The 17,119-nt window shown below is 39.0% G+C and overlaps 1 protein-coding gene across 1 annotated transcript in view; it reads right to left on the bottom strand.

The window, feature by feature from the left end:
- Positions 1 to 17,119, bottom strand: part of CDH2 (cadherin 2) — a 216,107-nt gene that overhangs the window by 111,914 nt on the left and 87,074 nt on the right. The gene's annotated exons all lie outside the window — the stretch shown is intronic.

Here is a 17,119-nt window from a genome sequence, read left to right as displayed (position 1 = left end):
TTTTTTTTAAATAATCACTTTCCAAATGCATATAAGCCAGAGGGTACTGCGAGACTATCACTGAGAATCATTATGCCCTGCCATTTGGATTACATTTCCTTCAGTTCCCTAGTGTAAACAAGCCTTCTTCCAAATAGCCCTATTAGTAAATGAAATATTTACCACACTGATAAATTTGCCACAAAATTTGCTGACCAAGAATGTTTTTAATGTTGAGAACTTCATTTCACAAGGCATTTATTTCATATCCTTTGTCAAGGTTTACATACGACAGAGGCCTTTAAAAAGCTTACTAGGTTCTTAAAAAAAAAAAAACAAAGCTTACTAGGCCTGTTTTCTAATGACGTTTTTTAAGTTTTTCTTTTAAAAAAAATCAATATAAGTATAAGATCTCTTAGTTGATTGTTTTTCTTTGAAAAATATAAATCAAGCTCCTGAAGCGCTAGAAAATGAAGACATTACTTTAAACTCTGCTTTTAACGCTGACTCTGCATCTTTAAATCGTTACTTTGTTTTCAAGGTGGGGGGTGACTGTTACTAAACGGGTGACCTTGAGCCTTCTCAGCTTACCAAAGGCAGATGACAGTGCCACTCTGCTGAGATTCTTGTAAAGACTGTAATGCATGGGAAGCATTTGACTTGGGACCTGGTACATTGGAAAGTACACCATATATATTTATAGAATTGGTAAAGACATGAAGCTACTGTGGGAGGATTACAGGCTCTAGAATGAAAGTCCCTGGGTACAAAATCATTTGCTACTCGTCATGTGACCTTGGGAGGCCTTTACTCAATATGTCCAAGATTCAGTGTCCTTATCTACAGAAGAGGGTTAACAAGATGACCTGGCTCCCAGGGTTGCTGCACGATTCAATGAGATGGTGGCTATAAAGAGCTTAGCACAGCACCTAGCCATTCGTCCTCTTATTATTTCTACCGTATTAATTTCATTTAGCAGGGGCAGCAGATGTGCCCAAAGAATTCTGGAAAACTAGAAATTCTCACTCTACAAGGATTTTTTAAATTAGATTTTGTTTTTTATTCACCAAGTTAGCACGAGTATTTGATGCCCGCCTGTGTCCACATGTACAAGGAGGTTCAAAGCAGTCATGGGAAGGTGGACTTGATATGTATATGATACTGTCTTGTCAAGCAAAGGTCAAATGATGCCATGCCATGCTGTACGAAGCTTTGAAATCATCTGAACGAGGAAAGCAGTGAGGGAAGTTGGTTGCCATGTGACACATGCATATATGAGAACACTGAACCCATTAGCGTAATACAGACACATTTTGTGTAATGCTTGTTTCAACAAAACCTCATCATCCATGACACTGAATTAACACTCTAACTCCAATTCTAATGACTTTTTAGTTTTCTGGTGTGGCTTAAAACTACTTTGCCTTTATGAGAGATGTATTGTAAGAAAGGCTTAACTAGTTTCATATTTTGCATGTTATAACTAACATGATAGAATTTAAATCGTCTGTGAAAGAGGCCCTTTTTTAAATTCCAAGCTTGAGAAACGCTGTTTTTAGGGAATGCATTGCTTAGTTCATCAGATCTCTCACAAAATTATACCCAAACATCTTTGCCAATCTCTGACAGGTGAAAAAGCAAAGAGCTGTGAAAATTAAATGAGATGATGCATGAGAAGTACTCTATACGGTACCTATCTCCTGTTCTTAATAAAGTTTTGTCATTATCATTACCATCATTATCGTAATCATCAGTCATCATTATCTATAGACGTATCTATTCATCTTTCACTTTAAGAAGGAAACCTAGGTGCTATTTGTATTAAGTAGCCAAATTGGCCATAAATGTTCATTTTATGTTTCCTATTTAGATAGTTACTGTTTTCTGGTACACTGGCCACACTGTTGTTCTAAGTATGTTCAAACTGGGAAAAACCAACAACTGAGTAACAACATTTTATTCTGCTTGTGAAAAGCAGAAGTCATAATCTTGGAATAAATACTAAATGAATAAATTACATCAGAGATTTCAGAATCCAAATTGACTAAAATGTAAATTTATAAAGGAAGATGTTATCAAACTAGAAATTAAAACAAGATTGATATGTGCTCTAGTAAAGGAAATCACCAGTACAAGGACATTCAAAAATTCCTGCTTCTGTTACACTAAAGCCTTCTAACAGAGTAATGTCCGAAAACCCAGAAAGACCATCATCTTTTAACTTCCTCTAAAAATCAACAGAAAAAAATTAAAAGAAATTGCAAACATCTATCGTGTTTTAAAAGAAAAGGAACAGTGGTTATCACTAACATTTATTCTCCTATAAAGTGGAAGCTTTGTAAAATTCTAGATGCTAAATCAAATCTGTGGCCATTGCAAGGGAGGCACTACTTGGTTATCAAGTTCAAAACTGATTAGGTTCTGTTCAGAGAACACAAAGTTGGATGTAAGCTTTGTACCAGGAGACATCCACGCCATGGCATATATACTTAACTACTTGCAAAATGTCCTTGCATACAGAACACATTACATTCCTTTTGCATTTCCACTTGACATGAAAACACAGTTTTCAAAAGATCTTGGAATGTGCTTTGCAAGACCTACTCTGTGCCCCAGAATCCTCCAGATTAACTCAAAGCATTCTCCAGGGCTGAAAGAACTTTCCAGGTCATCTTAAGCTCCCTGTCTTGGGCAAACACTACACTTATTCAATTCGTACAAGGAAAGTAGTGATGTTCACATATAAATGAGATGGAGAATTATTAATGAATTTCTTGATTCACTAATGTCTTGATAAAAAAAGGAGTGGGCTTCCCTGGTGGCACAGTGGTTAAGAATCCGCCTGCCAGTGCAGGGGACAAGGGTTCAAGCCCTGGACAGGGAAGTTCCCACATGCCGCAGAGCAACGAAGCCCGTGCGCCACAACTACAGAGCCTGCGCTCTAGAGCCCGCAAGCCACAACTACTGAAGCCCGCGTGCCTAGAGCCCGTGCTCTGCAACAAGAAAAGCCACCGCAATGAGAAGCCCGCGCACCGCAACGAAGAGTAACCCCCGCTCGCCGCAACTAGAGAAAGCCTGCACACAGTAAGGAAGACCCAAAAATAAATAAATAAAATAAATACATAAATTAAAAAGAAAAAAGAGGAGAATCTATATTTCAGCAACAGGACAGGTAGAGTGTTGAGGAAGAACTTAAGGAAAGGTAGGTTGAGGTGGTAGGGGCAATCGCTGGTGACTAACTGGGAAACTGGGGTAAGGGAGTGGAATGATGTTATCTCCAACATCAGAACCAAGTGCTTCCTGATCTTACCAGCCTGCCTCACCTCCTGAGCCTCCCCTTCCTCACATCTAATACCCAAGCTACACTAAATTCTCCCTTCCAGTACAGTAAGTCCCCTACATATGAATGAGTTCCATTCCGAGAGCATGTTCATTAAGTCCAATTTGTTCGTATGTCCAACAAAGTTAGCCCTAGGTACCCAACTAACACAATCGGCTATATAGTACTGTACTGTAATAGGTTTATAATACTCTTTGCACAAATAATACATAAAAAACAAACACAAAAAATAAAGAAAATATTTTTAATCTTACAGTACAGTACCTTGAAAAGTACAGTAGTACAATACAACAGCTAGAGCTTCTTAGCAGTACCGGCTACGTCACCGCTGCTCTTACACTTGCTTCCAGATATCCTGGACTTGAAATAAAGACACTGTACTATTGTACTCTATACAGTACTGTACAGTAAAGTACACAAAAGCACAGCCACTTGTAGAGGATGCACACACGTGACAATGTACGCCAGACACGTGAACTAACTCACGTGGTTGGACTTGCGAATGCACGTTCACATCTTTGAAAGTTCGCAACTTGAAGGTTCGCATGTAGGGGACTTACTGTACTGTGTTCTTTCAAGCACTCGTGAATTTGCACATGGAGTCTTTCTGCCTGAAATACCTTTCTCCAGCAGAAAAACTCCTACTTATCTTTCCAGACTCTAGGAAAACATTTCCACACATCCACAGCTTTCTGTGCCTTTTCCCCAGCAGTCTCATCCCTGTCTTTTATGCCTCCAAAGCCCACTGCTCACTCTTCCATTGTGAGCGTGCTTATTTCACACAGGGCTGAGCAACCAAATCTGGGATAACTTAGAATGGGAATTTCCTCTGGACACTCATAACATCAGTCTGCCACATACGAATCAAGAGAGTAGAGCCCACCTTGAACTGTAATTGTTTACCTGGTTTTACTAGTGGACTTTCAGTTCCTCAAGCCTATAAGAACATTTCTTATTTATCTTTGCATCTAGCAACATGTTAAGTGCTCAACAAATATTTGCTAAATAAATAATGAAAATAATCTAACATTTAGCTATTTAAATTAAGATTCCTTCTTACACAGAATTTTCAACTTTTAGGTTGTGTGTTTTTTTCAGTAGACACTTGGCTTAATTTCTCAAAGTAAAGCTCTGTAGTTAAAAAGTAATTCACCTCCTCTCCTCCTCCATAGGTGGGGATGAGCCATATTTCTCGTCCACTGAATATATTATAAAAATCCTTGTTCTCTAATCATTCTTTCTACTCCTTTCTTTAATTTCTCCATTAATTCTTAAAATACGGCAACCTAGCAAGAAAATAAATATTATTTACAAGAGAGGCATAGTGAAAGGTTTACATTATTTCCAATCTTGTGTGGGTCCTGTCTGTATACAATCAAATACATATTCAGCTGTATTTGGGTCTCTCCAATTATTTGCTGTTCTATAGCTCTGTGCTTTCCCTTGATGCAAATTATCCTGCTTTTTTAGAGATCATGGCTTTAAATTCCCTAATCCCAATGAATATTTTTCCTTTGTAGGATCAATTTACTTAAAAAAAAGGATGCTCTGGTCAATGGTTTAAAGTGGTAAAGATTCCCAATTGCAGTTCTGTTATCAGGTCAGAGGCAAGATGACACATACTTGAGAAGGGGAGAGCTCTGTCAACAGGACACTGTCCTCAAAACCACAGCCCTACATTGTTAGAGCAAGGCCCTATGACCGAGACTTTAACTCTAGCAGATACAGTGGGTAACCTTTATAAAACGTGAATTATTTTTTCCAGAGAAAATGTGTCATATGATCGTACAGACTTAACTGATTTTTAAAAACTGGCCCGTTATTTTCTACATTAAAAAAAAAATAAAATTTTAGCAAAGGGAAACATGAGGTCAGAAAAACATCTTCCTACATCTAACATGTAAACTGAAATTCTCTAGAATGAATTTACCCAGAGTCTGATTCAGGGACCCTGAGGAGTTTTCAGTGACTAATGACAGATTCCTCAGGGCTGATATTCAAAAGAGAAAGAATATTCTGGTAATTAATTTACCAGAAAGTGGAGAAAAGACAAGGCCTGAAGGCAAAGAAAAAAAACACAAAAAGACAGCTGCTGTAAGGCCAAAGAGAAATTAGCCATGAATATTGAAGGTCACTACCTGAAATCTAACACAAGCCCAGAGGCCTTTCAGGGATATTCTAAAAACCATGAATAACACCAGAATCTAACACCAGAATACAGAAATCTCTGTTTTCATTTCCTATTTAATAAGGCAACTTGAAATAGCCCATTCCTATTCAAAAAGAAATTAAAATTCCACAGAAATTACACTAAGACACAAGTTTACAATGCAAACTGGTTGATTTTTGCTGTAAAGATGCCTCACTTTCTAAATTTTGAAGTTGTCAGACAATACCGCATAAATTTAATAATCTTTAATAGGTCTTTCAAAAATTAACAGCACAAGACAACAAAGGAAAAGGAAGTACTTTAAAAAAAAATCTGACACCTTTGATTATCAAAGAATGGGGAAACAAATTACCACAAGTTTTAATACAGTTTAAAAAGTTATTTTGTTCGTATAATACTTATGGCTCATTTGTGAAATCATGCTCATGCTAACTTTTAACCCAATGACCAACCTCATTTAAGTATTATACAGTAAATTGAGAAAGATGCATTTCTCCTGCACACTGTCAACTAAGATACCTGAGCACCTAAGATATTCCACACCTTGTAATAAATACCAAGAAAGATATTTAACGATAATCAAAAGGGTCCTGGCTCGTATGTAAATCATTTTTCCAGTAATGCAGATTTCCTATAAGCTCAGCAGCCATGAACTCCTGGAAAGCACCGCTGAGCCTACCTCAGGGCCTTTTTTAAGCATTCCTTCCACTTTGAATGTCTTCTTATCCCAAAGTAGCTTTGTGATCAAGGGTAAGTGACTAAGCTCTGAGACTTGGGCTCCTGGTTGAGAAAAGGCTGTTATGAGGCTTACCATCCACAAAGGGCCTAGCAGGGCCTCTTATAGACCATTGGAGTCACTTACACTTGCCCTCATCATTCTAGATCCAGTCCTAGATGCTGTTTGTCCATCTAGGTCAGGATAATCTCTCCTTTCCTGGATTCCTTTAACTCTAACAATTTACATTTAATTGCTTTTAAATTATTTACTCAAATTAGTAATTCTCCCCAGGTGTATTTTATTCCATTAGGACAGGTCCCTTTTATATCCTGAAGTACTTCATAAAGCACTAGTCAAGATAAATATTCACTGAAGCCCAGAGTGGAGAAATTTAAAATATGTTTTAGGCAAACAGCTTATACCTAGATATTAAAATTAACTTTTAGGGAATGTTTTAAAATTACAAGGAATCCCTCACAAACGGGCTATTTTTAAAGTTTTTTATAAACCAGCTGTAATATTTTATCTTCTAAGGTGTTTTTTGCAAGTTGCAGTATTATAAGTCTTACTTCTTAGACCATCCTACAGAAGTAATTTACTCTCTATTATATGAGTAAAGCACAACATTAATTGTATTATTTCACCTATCATGTGTAACAATGCTTCCTGGATGGTTCATAAGACTTTGCTGAATAATGATTACGTCGCATCTGCAAAATTAATTATTTTCTACGCTACAAGCTTCAGTCCATGTCAGCATGGTTTAAACGGTTAGCTTAGTCGCTGTGGAACCTCACACATAATTTAACATTAAGGTAATGAAATATATGTGAATAATGTTTGCCAAAGGTGAAACATTTTAGAGCAGGGTATTTCATTTGATTAAAATGCACAGCATATGCAGGTCAGAAAGCGAGAGGTTCATATTTTCTTCATTGCCATCTCTTAAACAGTACCTTTTTCTGTAACGGCTCCTCACATAACATATTCAAGTTCAAAATTAAGTTTATAGTTTGGTAAGAAAAATCTTGCTGTGAACTATTTGCAAGCTTATTGTAACCAAATGGCTGATCCAAGTATTTTCTACCTATTACTATAAGGAACACAGCTACCTCAGGGTTTTTTTTTTTTTTTTAAGTTTTAAAAATGGCAACCAATCCTTTTAGGCTTGGTTACATTTCTTCTCTGGAGACTTCTTCATAACCTAAGTCGATTCGAACTAGCCACAGTGGATCAAATTCCTATGAAGTATCTTTGTCACATTAAAGATTTTAAGAGGCACCCCCATCTAGAAATTAATTTCTTTTTTTTCCTACAAACTGTTCAAAGATTCACAAAGCAATTCCTATCATTTCATTAATCCTATTTTACATTAGATTATGAAATGGGTGCATTACACATGTTGTCTTATGACCACACAGCTGTTCCTTAAATGATTGCTTTCTTAATTGTACTTCAGCTTTCGTTTCTTGAATCTAATGCAAACACACGTTAAATTCTTTTTCATTATTTAGGACTCAAGGAAAAAGAACAGGAAAAATACTGTCAGTACCCACAGGCGAGAGTGAGAGTCTTCTCTGAAGGGGAGGATTTCAGCACTGGCGGAGGACTGGTCTGAATCACCTCGAAGGTTCTTTCCCACAGGTTCTTTCCCACCCTGGTCTATGACCACAGGAGTAGGGTTTGTTCTTCTTCACACTGGACTAAACTAAAATGCACTATAAACACTTCGGAGCAGCCTAAAAGCAAGTAACAATTTATGCCAACCCAAGCAGAAAAGAATGCTGATATGAAATTTCCTGCCCATGAACTTCCTAGGGGAGAAGTCCTAGAAAAGATGTGTGCTCTTGTTGATCTGTTTGTAAAGCCATTCCTTCAATTAGCTCCTGGAGACATAGAGAGTATAATTAAGTAACTACAGATAACATCCCCCAAGAAACTCATTTTCAACATCAGGACAAAGCCTACAGCAGTATCTTGCCTAAATCTTTTTTTTTTTTTTTTTGCCGTACTCAGGCCTCTCACTGTTGTGGCCTCTTCCATTGTGGAGCACAGGCTCCAGTCGCACAGGCTCAGCGGCCATGGCTCACGGGCCCAGCCGCTCTGCGGCATGTGGGATCTTCCCGGACCGGGGCACGAACCCGTGTCCCCTGCATCGGCAGGTGGGCTCTCAACCACTGCACCACCAGGGAAGCCCTCTTGCCTAAATCTTATATTTTATCATCCCTGTCCACCTCTCCCTGAGGTGGTAATGAATAGACAAATAGTCAAAAGTCACGAGACACATAGAAGACTAAGAATTTGAAAAGAAAGGGCTTTGATCCAACAGAAACCTGGGTAATCTATAGTTTAAGCACAAGCACTGTTGTGCCAGGAAAAAAAAATGTGGATCACATTTACCCAAGTAGAAAACAGCAAGAAAAAAAACAACTGTTGTAAAACTCTTTCAAACACAACTGAAAGAATCATGAATTATTAAGAGCTGGAAAAGACCTTAAAGATCATTTTATGGCAGAGGAAATTAAGACCCCAAAGATAAGTGACTCACTCAAGGTTACGAAGCTGGTTAGTTGCTGAACAAGAACCAGAACCCAGATTGCCTTATTTTCAGGCCTAGGTTTACTCACAAAGTCCCCAGCCCCCTGAAGCTTGATTTCAATATGTTCTCTCATTCCTCAAAGGTATGACAAATTTAAGGCCGACTGAAAATATACATACACACACTATAGTCAAATGAATTAAAACCATGATTTTCCTTAAGGCAAACGGAAACAGGCACAGATATTACAACGTCAGGGTAGGCAATAATCACTGTCCTAAATTCAGTGTTTGGAGAACACATTAGGTTGGTTCTATGACCAACTCCTCAAACTCACATTTTTACATGGGGGTGAGAAGGTACATATTTTGGTTTAGTTAGCTCCCCAGCTGCCTTGCAGAGTACAGCAGAGAGCAATTTTGCAGAATTTAGAGAGCTGTCTCCAGCTGGGTTCACATACAATCTGCAGCCTGTCCTGGGTAGCCAGTAAACAAATCAGCCATGAAGACTTTTGTCTGACAAATTCAAATTACCGAATACCAACGGTACATGACTCAGGGCTGGCAGCTAGCATAAATGAATCCTATTTATTTAACTCTCTGTATACCTCTTAGTCTCTGAGTTTTTACAAATATCAAAGGCAGTACCCACAGTTTCTTTGTTGCCTGAAAACTAGCAGGCAATATTGAAGACAGAATTCAACCCCTTACTCAGAATTCTAAGAACATCAATGGGGTGGATTCAGCCAGAGTCACTGAGATCAAACACACCAGAGAAAGGACTTTTATGTTCCCTCCTTTGTTGTTTCTTCATTATTTTGCTTTCCTGGAAGACTCAAGAGTACCAAATGATGACAGGAAGAATCACCAACACTTCAGGGCTTGCTTTTTGTGTCTTCATCTGTGGTCAAGCATCTGAGAAATGGCCAGAGAATCTCCCCGTTTACCTGGTTTCTCCAAGCTACTATCAACACATTTCATAGAGAAGGAAGGGTACTGAGAAGCCATGGCATGTGCACGCATGCACGCGCACACAAACACACGCACACGCACACACACAGACATCACGGTCCACATATCTAAGCCCCAGGCCACCCTTACTAGGTTACTGATCAGCTAAATGATTGTTCCATTTTGGCCTGATCTTTCAACCTCATCCGCCCAGCAAAACTTGAAAACTGGGATCGATATAGCAAAGCACCATCTCACCCAGATGCAGGAAGCTGAGAGTTTCTGGAAAAAAATCTTGCAGCTCTGCATCTCCTCCAATGCACGCCTTGAGTCCTAATTGGGTAACTAGTAGGCATGAAGTTTTTGATAACACTTTTTTCTCCCCCTCCTTCAGGGACCATACTGAACCTTCACTAGACTCCCACCCAACCAACGGGTGACTTTACCTCCTACTCTCCTGGGAAGATGGAGGCCACCAGCCATGGTCAAAGTTCAATTCCCCACTCTTCTACCTATAAAGTTATCAGCATTCACACCCATTCCCAACTCCAGGATTACAGTTGGAAGTTCTCTTCCTATTGGTGACTAGCCTTCCAACTTTGTCCTTGACCCTGATTTCACCTAGAGACGTAGGTCACCCCCCCCCTTCCTTTTTTCAACTACTCTTTTTACACTTTCCTGTATGCAGGCCATAAGCTTGTTCCAAAATGACCATTTTTCTCTCCAGGCTAATCACTACACTTTTCAGGCTCTACTTGGCAGTCCCTTTCTTCCGTGCCGCCCACCTCCCACCACAACGCATGCAAATGGACAGACACATGCACCCTACAACTCAAGCATACTGAGAAAAGGAACTGTGCTGCCCGGCAATCACAGCATGGCCTCTACTTGTTTCACCCTGCTTCTCTGAACAGGCTTGATTTTCCATCTCAGGTGCCTCAATTTCCCACCCGCCCCTTGAATCTTAATACCCTGGGGGCATCATTCCCAAGTCCTGGCTCTTCTCACTCATCCCGAATGATTCCATCCACTACAGTATGCTATCAACAACCAGCTCCCTCCTGGGGACTCCTAGATCTGGACCTATTTGCTTGGACTTAACCGCCGTGTTCAGAAAACCATGTTCAGTGAGGTACTTGGCATTGACTGACATTACCATGTTCATGGGCATCTTGATCTGAGGGAACTTTCTTCCAAGTGTGGTCCTGTACTCGCTATCCTTGGGTCACAGTAATCCTTGAATCCCTCCTGCATAACACTGTGTTTGGGACTTAATATGTACTTAATGTGCTGAATGAATGAACTAATTACTTCTAACATTATAACTTCCTATAAAATTAGCATTAGAGTCATGTGAACTCATAGCATGATAGTCAACAGTGTAGGACACAGGATATAAACTCCTACTGCGCCCATCTTCTCAAAGGGGAATGAAAATATTATCCACCAGGAAGCGTGTTTACCACTGTATTATAAACTTGTTTTAGAAACTAATGACATTTAGTGACCAGACCATAGGACCTTTGAGACCCTGTTAATTTCTGCCCAACACAAGGGCAACTTTCTAGTAGGCAGAAACAGTGAGGCTAAATCTGCTCGGGAACAACCTGGTTTGCCATTGAGAAGTTGATGCAATTAAGAACGTGTTTATACATTTCTAAAGAAAGGATTAATGGGGTTACTATTTTCTTAGCCTAATGAAGTGGCTTTTCAGTTCCAAAATTACCCTACAGTCCTTTCCAACAGCAGAATTTTGTACTTCTCCAGTTATTGTTAAGCTTAAACAATTTCTCTCCTTCTGTTTAACTCCTTAAGTCTCCTGGTCAAACTTTGCTAATTTCCTTGATTTATTAAGACTTCATTGTTTTTAAGTTAAAAGGTCCATTTACTTATCATTCAATCACGGTTGAGGCCTTTCATTTCCCACTGAGAACAGACTGTGTACACAACAAAAATCTTAAGAGTGGAATGAGGAATGGATAAGAAGAGCAAATTTCCTGGGTCAGCCTCACATCCTGTCAAAATCAGGACCCTATGAGCTCTGTGGGAGCATTGACCACGGCTCTCAATAGTATATGAATCTGGACAATTACAAATGTATGTTTTTGCTTTTTGCTCATACACAAGCCCTACTAGGGGCTCGCCTCAAGTTGAATGGCTCCTGTGTTCAGTCTGGGTTTCCCAGACCATGCCCTCATCTCATTAGAATTTCTGTATCCTCTGGTCTTGCAGAGTTCCCTTTACCTTCTTTTGTATCAGACAAAAGATGGTAATTTACGTCTAATTAACGGAACTGAGTCATAATGAGTTCTCTTCTCTTAGACAGCATTTGAATGTCCAAAATAAACAGCGAGATTGGGCTTTTTAGACTCCCTCCAGCTTAAGGTTTTCTAACACAATACTCTTATTCAGGCCTTCTACTTTGCATACAGTCAGAGGGCTGGAGGTTATCCACATTGTGAAATTCTTTCGCTAGCCATGCCCTGAGTGATTTCATGGCATGCAGGCCGATTTCATATTTTCTGCTGAGCAGCTCTGTTGAAACAGTCAAGCTTACGATTGCATTCTTTTTATGCCCCTTCCTTATACTCTGAAATGCTAGCTTTTGCCTGTTGATGAATTTGATAGCATTCTTTATGAGATCAATTTCCTTGCGAAAGATACAAAAGACAGGATGAAAGAGAAGTTTGAGGCAAAGCACACAAAGGGCTGTGCATCTGTTGTGAAGAGAAGCGCAGGGAAGCATAAAGTGTTTCTCCCCATGCCATGAGGAGAGACAAAGATGGAATGGTGTAAACACAACGAGCCTGCCTGAAGAAAGCAGAGCACATGTTCTAACAGAAACAGTAATCGGGTTCAAGGACTAAAAGCATCTTCTTGCTGTCTCACATGCCAGGGTATTTTATACCACCCTCTATACATGCCTGCATGCCAACACAAACAAGCCACACACTCATGCCCTCCTGCAATGACACCATTTGGACACAGTGAGTTTGTACTCCTGGGACTGTCTTCATCCAATCTTTTTACTACATTCGGTTAAAAAGTAAAAAAATAAAAAATAAATAAAATAACAATCTTTCTTTCTTTCTATACCTCAAATACCTCAATACCCAAATATATACTCCTTGGATATAATATTGTTATATTTTGAAAAGTGTGGCAAGGCCACTTAGCTGTCATCATCTCCTGCTGAAATACATATTTTTCCACTGCTCCAGTCGTAAAAACAGCAAGAAAACAGAACAAAAAATAATGCTGACCAGACTTCTACCATGGGAGCCCTGGGACAGGGAAATTATAGCTGCGGTACAATACAAGGACAGGGAAATCCAGGCTAGTGGTTTGTATTGTTTGTCTCCTCATTATTTTTCCCCCTCAGAGGGGCTGGAATGTAAAATTTACAAACACAAGCTCCTCAGTGGACATGCTTAGTTTGTCAAAATGAAAAGATGACTCTTTGGTAACTAGGCTCCTTGGTGAAAATGTTAAACCAGACAGTAAGTCAGAGAAAATGAAATACTACCTTGATCAATTAGGCTTAATGGATGAGAAGCAACTAAGTTATATGGCTAAATTGACAAAAATAGGTTAAAGAAAAAAGAGACTTTCACATCAAATTAAAGTATAATTCTTTTCTTTTTTATGGGGTGGGGGGTGTAGACTGGTACTCAAAAAGTGAATTGCTTTTTTTTTTTGGGGGGGGGGTGCACGGGCCTCTCACTGTTGTGGCCTCTTCCGTTGTGGAGCACAGGCTCCGGACGTACAGGCTCAGCGGTCATGGCTCATGGGCCCAGCCGCTCCGCGGCATGTGGGATCTTCCCGGACCGGGGCACGAACCCGTGTCCCCTGCATCGGCAGGCGGACTCTCAACCACTGCGCCACCAGGGAAGCCCGTGAATTGCATTTTTGAGTATATAAGCAAAAATCGCTCTGGGCACTTTTAAGCAACTGCCCTTACCCAGTGAGACTGAAAATCTAGTATCAGAAATAAGACATGTGAACCCTGAACATACAAATGGGTTTGAAAGTTAATTTACAGGTCTGACTCTTGATTTATTTCAAACTAAATTGGGAATCATAGGGATGTCTCCAAAATAGCTCAGAGAATCCTTTCTAACCTAGAATCCTTTCTAAAATAGTGAATTACCAGCACAAGGAACCTCATGTACTTGAATGCACGCAGACCCTGACAGTGATGGGGCAGGAAATGTCCTTTCTGGGTGTAGGTCTGTCCTAGAGGGGTCTAGTGAGCTGGGTACCTCCTAAAGCAGCAGATAGAGACAGTAAAGCTCCCAGCTCTAGCAGTGTCCCCAGTGGTGGGGAAGGGTTCCTAGGGGATTGAGGGAGGTTTCCATGGCAGCCACCTTCCCAGCAAGTCAAGTGTTTCTAAACTGGGGGCTCTCTGTACATACCAAAAGATAACAAGGATACAAAACAGTGTAAGTGCGAACCGAGTGGAAGCAGAGCCTGCGTAGTGTGAGAGAAAGCAAGAGGTTTATGCTGGGTGTCAGGTAAAGACTACAGTGCAAATTCAAAGGGAAACCAAAGCTGACTTAAAGAAAATTATTATACAGACTATTACACTTAAGTATAATTTATAATAGCGATTCTAAAAGAGCTTTATAAACAAATAAAAAACTACTTAGTTTTAGTCATTATTATTTATGTGGCTTAGTTTTATTCATTTCTTCTTTCTCATAACTGAATATACATTGAATAGAAAGGAGAAAGAAGAAGAGTTTGACAACAGATTAGAAGGATGTTCCCTTTACTTGCAGTAGAAACAAACCTCCTAAAAACCTAAATGCCAAACAAACTTCTCTGACTCTAAGCCAGATAAGGACACCATGAACTGATAACTTTCTGGAAGAAAGATTTTAGGACTTCAAATAAAGGAGTCAGAGACCACATAATAATTACCACGGAAAAATCAAACAATAATATTCAGTCACCACTTAGAAAGAATACCCAGTTGCACACATTATAATTATATACATCACAATTATTCTCACTGTCAACAGCATTTCCTAAAATGTGAGAAAAAGTTTAAATGGTCGTACCTCTCTGTATACAAGAATATCTGTTTTTTCACAGTCTTCTTCCTAAAAAGCCTATAAATTGATGGTCTGTAAAGAGAGTCATGCTTCAATTATTTAATTATTATTTAATAAAGTTAATTATTTAAAAATTTTAAATAATGTAAAACAATTTCCACTGCAATTTCTTTCAGGCCCAATAATCTTTCTAAAGCAAATGGTTATATCTAATTTATCAATTTCCTATTTGGTTATATCTATAACTGTTTTTTAAAAGAAAAATTGGGGGAAGTAAGGTTAGCTGAAACCAGGTCTTTTTCCGAGAGATACAGTCAGCAACAAATATTTTTTTGTCACATACCACCTAACAGTGTATGACAGGTGCCAGGAACACTGGCAGGACACAAGACAGAGCCCCATGCCGGTCCCACTGGAGCTGTCCACACTTCGGATCCGTGTTTGGCAGACAGAGACCCTTCAAACCCACTGTAAATTGTGTTTTTATAAACTTTTTGATTTTATCCTTTTAGTAAATCTTTGAGGTTTCAGTGATGAGAAACTAAAGTGTAGATAGCAACTTTCAAAAAATTATTGGCTGCCACAGCTATAAGGGTCTTAGAGATCAATGAGGCTGTTCCTTTCCTTTTGGAATGTAAGTTCTAATGTTTAATTTATAAACAAAAGTACACAAAACACAGAACTGACTTCCTCCCACATATTGGTAATGTTCTTTTTAGCATCTGTGGACTAAGATAATGATAATGAAAGAACTATTTTGAATTCAATATGCTTTTAAACGGATGCATATTGTAATTATCTCAATCGCATCTAAATTCATTTGAAGAATAGTGGCAAACGTGTGGTATTAATATGGATTTGTGTATTGGGCAATGATTCTGAGGTCCCTAAAAGGAAAGAGCCCAAATCTCATCCACCTCCCTCATGTCACCACTGAAGGACAACTGAGGGCCAGAGATGATGGAACCATCTTGCCAAGGTCACACTCCCGTGAGCAGGATAGTTAACTTGACAACACTGAGGTCTACTAGCTTCCACCCAGGTAAAGATCTATAAACCCTGCTCCGGTGCTACCCACAATCTTCCTTCCAAAGAGGACATTTCTCCTTTACCTTTCCAGAATTCAGAAGTCAACACTGTGTATATATCCTACTGCATTTCAGTACACTCTTGGAAATGCTCTACAAGATTTTCTCCTTCCAATCTTATGGTAGATAAGAACGTAACGAAACCTAAAATATAACTTCAGGGCAAAAGACAAATTTTCTCTTACTGTACTGTAGAATGTTGCATCTATCATGGCCTAAAATCACCCAGAAGCCAGTATAATATTTCTAATGCAACTTTCTGGATTGGGGAAGAAAAGAAAAGTCTTTTTATTCCTTTTCACTCTGCCTACAACTAGAACATTGAGATAATAGAGATTAAGCCTTAAATTTCTACATCCAATAGTGGTAGAACCACAAGAGGACTGAAAAAGCATTTGTCTCCACAATCTAATACCCAATATGTTAGTCCTTTGGGCAGTTTACATTGATTTTGCATTTAATTGCATAGGTCGACTATCCCGTATTTTCCAGGATAAAGCTGTAAAAATGATAGAATCTAGATATACTCTGATATGAAGCCACAAGAAGAAAGTAAACTTAAGAGTACTGATTTCTGTAATACCTACATGATTGCAAAAAGGTTGCTTTCGTTTTTGTTTTCCCTACTAGAAATCAACAATTAGGGATCATAAACCAAATTGAGAGCAGAGGTGATAAAATTGTACTTTCCTCCCTTTCCCTCTTTTTTCTCCCTTTATTCTTCAATTACCTTGAGAAAATGGCAAATGAAAAATGCCCCCTGGCACTGAGCTGCCTTTCACCTACTCTGTAACCAAGTGGATTTAATTCCCTCTAGTTTAGTTAGCCAGAGACTTTGTCTTTCAGTCTGTCTGGCATATATTTCACAATTCTTTCAGTGTGTTTTTGTAAATTGGGGAAGAAAAAAACAACTTATTAATTTAAACCATCAAAGAAGATAAAATAATATTGTGATGGGAATGGAGCAATTAATCCTAATGATTAACGCAAATTCTTTTTCGAAGTATATGTTTCCTGAAGCTTCACAGAAAAAGATACTTTAAAGACAACCTACTGATCAGCGCCCTGAAGGAGCTGCCATTGGAAAATTAACAAAATACTGATGGTTTTAGGACACTCTCAAAGGGGCTGTGAGGAAGGGACATTGTTTCCAAAGGAAAATGATAGATTTATTTTTGTCAGTTGATTAACTGAGCTTGAAACACGACCCCCTGTATTAGTTCGCTAGGGCTGCCTAGAGAAGTACCACAGACTTGGTGGCTAACAACAGACATTTAT

The sequence above is a fragment of the Globicephala melas genome, chromosome 13, assembly GCF_963455315.2.
Source record: "Globicephala melas chromosome 13, mGloMel1.2, whole genome shotgun sequence".
In the NCBI taxonomy this organism is placed as follows: Eukaryota; Metazoa; Chordata; class Mammalia; order Artiodactyla; family Delphinidae; genus Globicephala; species Globicephala melas.
This window is presented reverse-complemented; position numbering and strand designations above follow the sequence as displayed.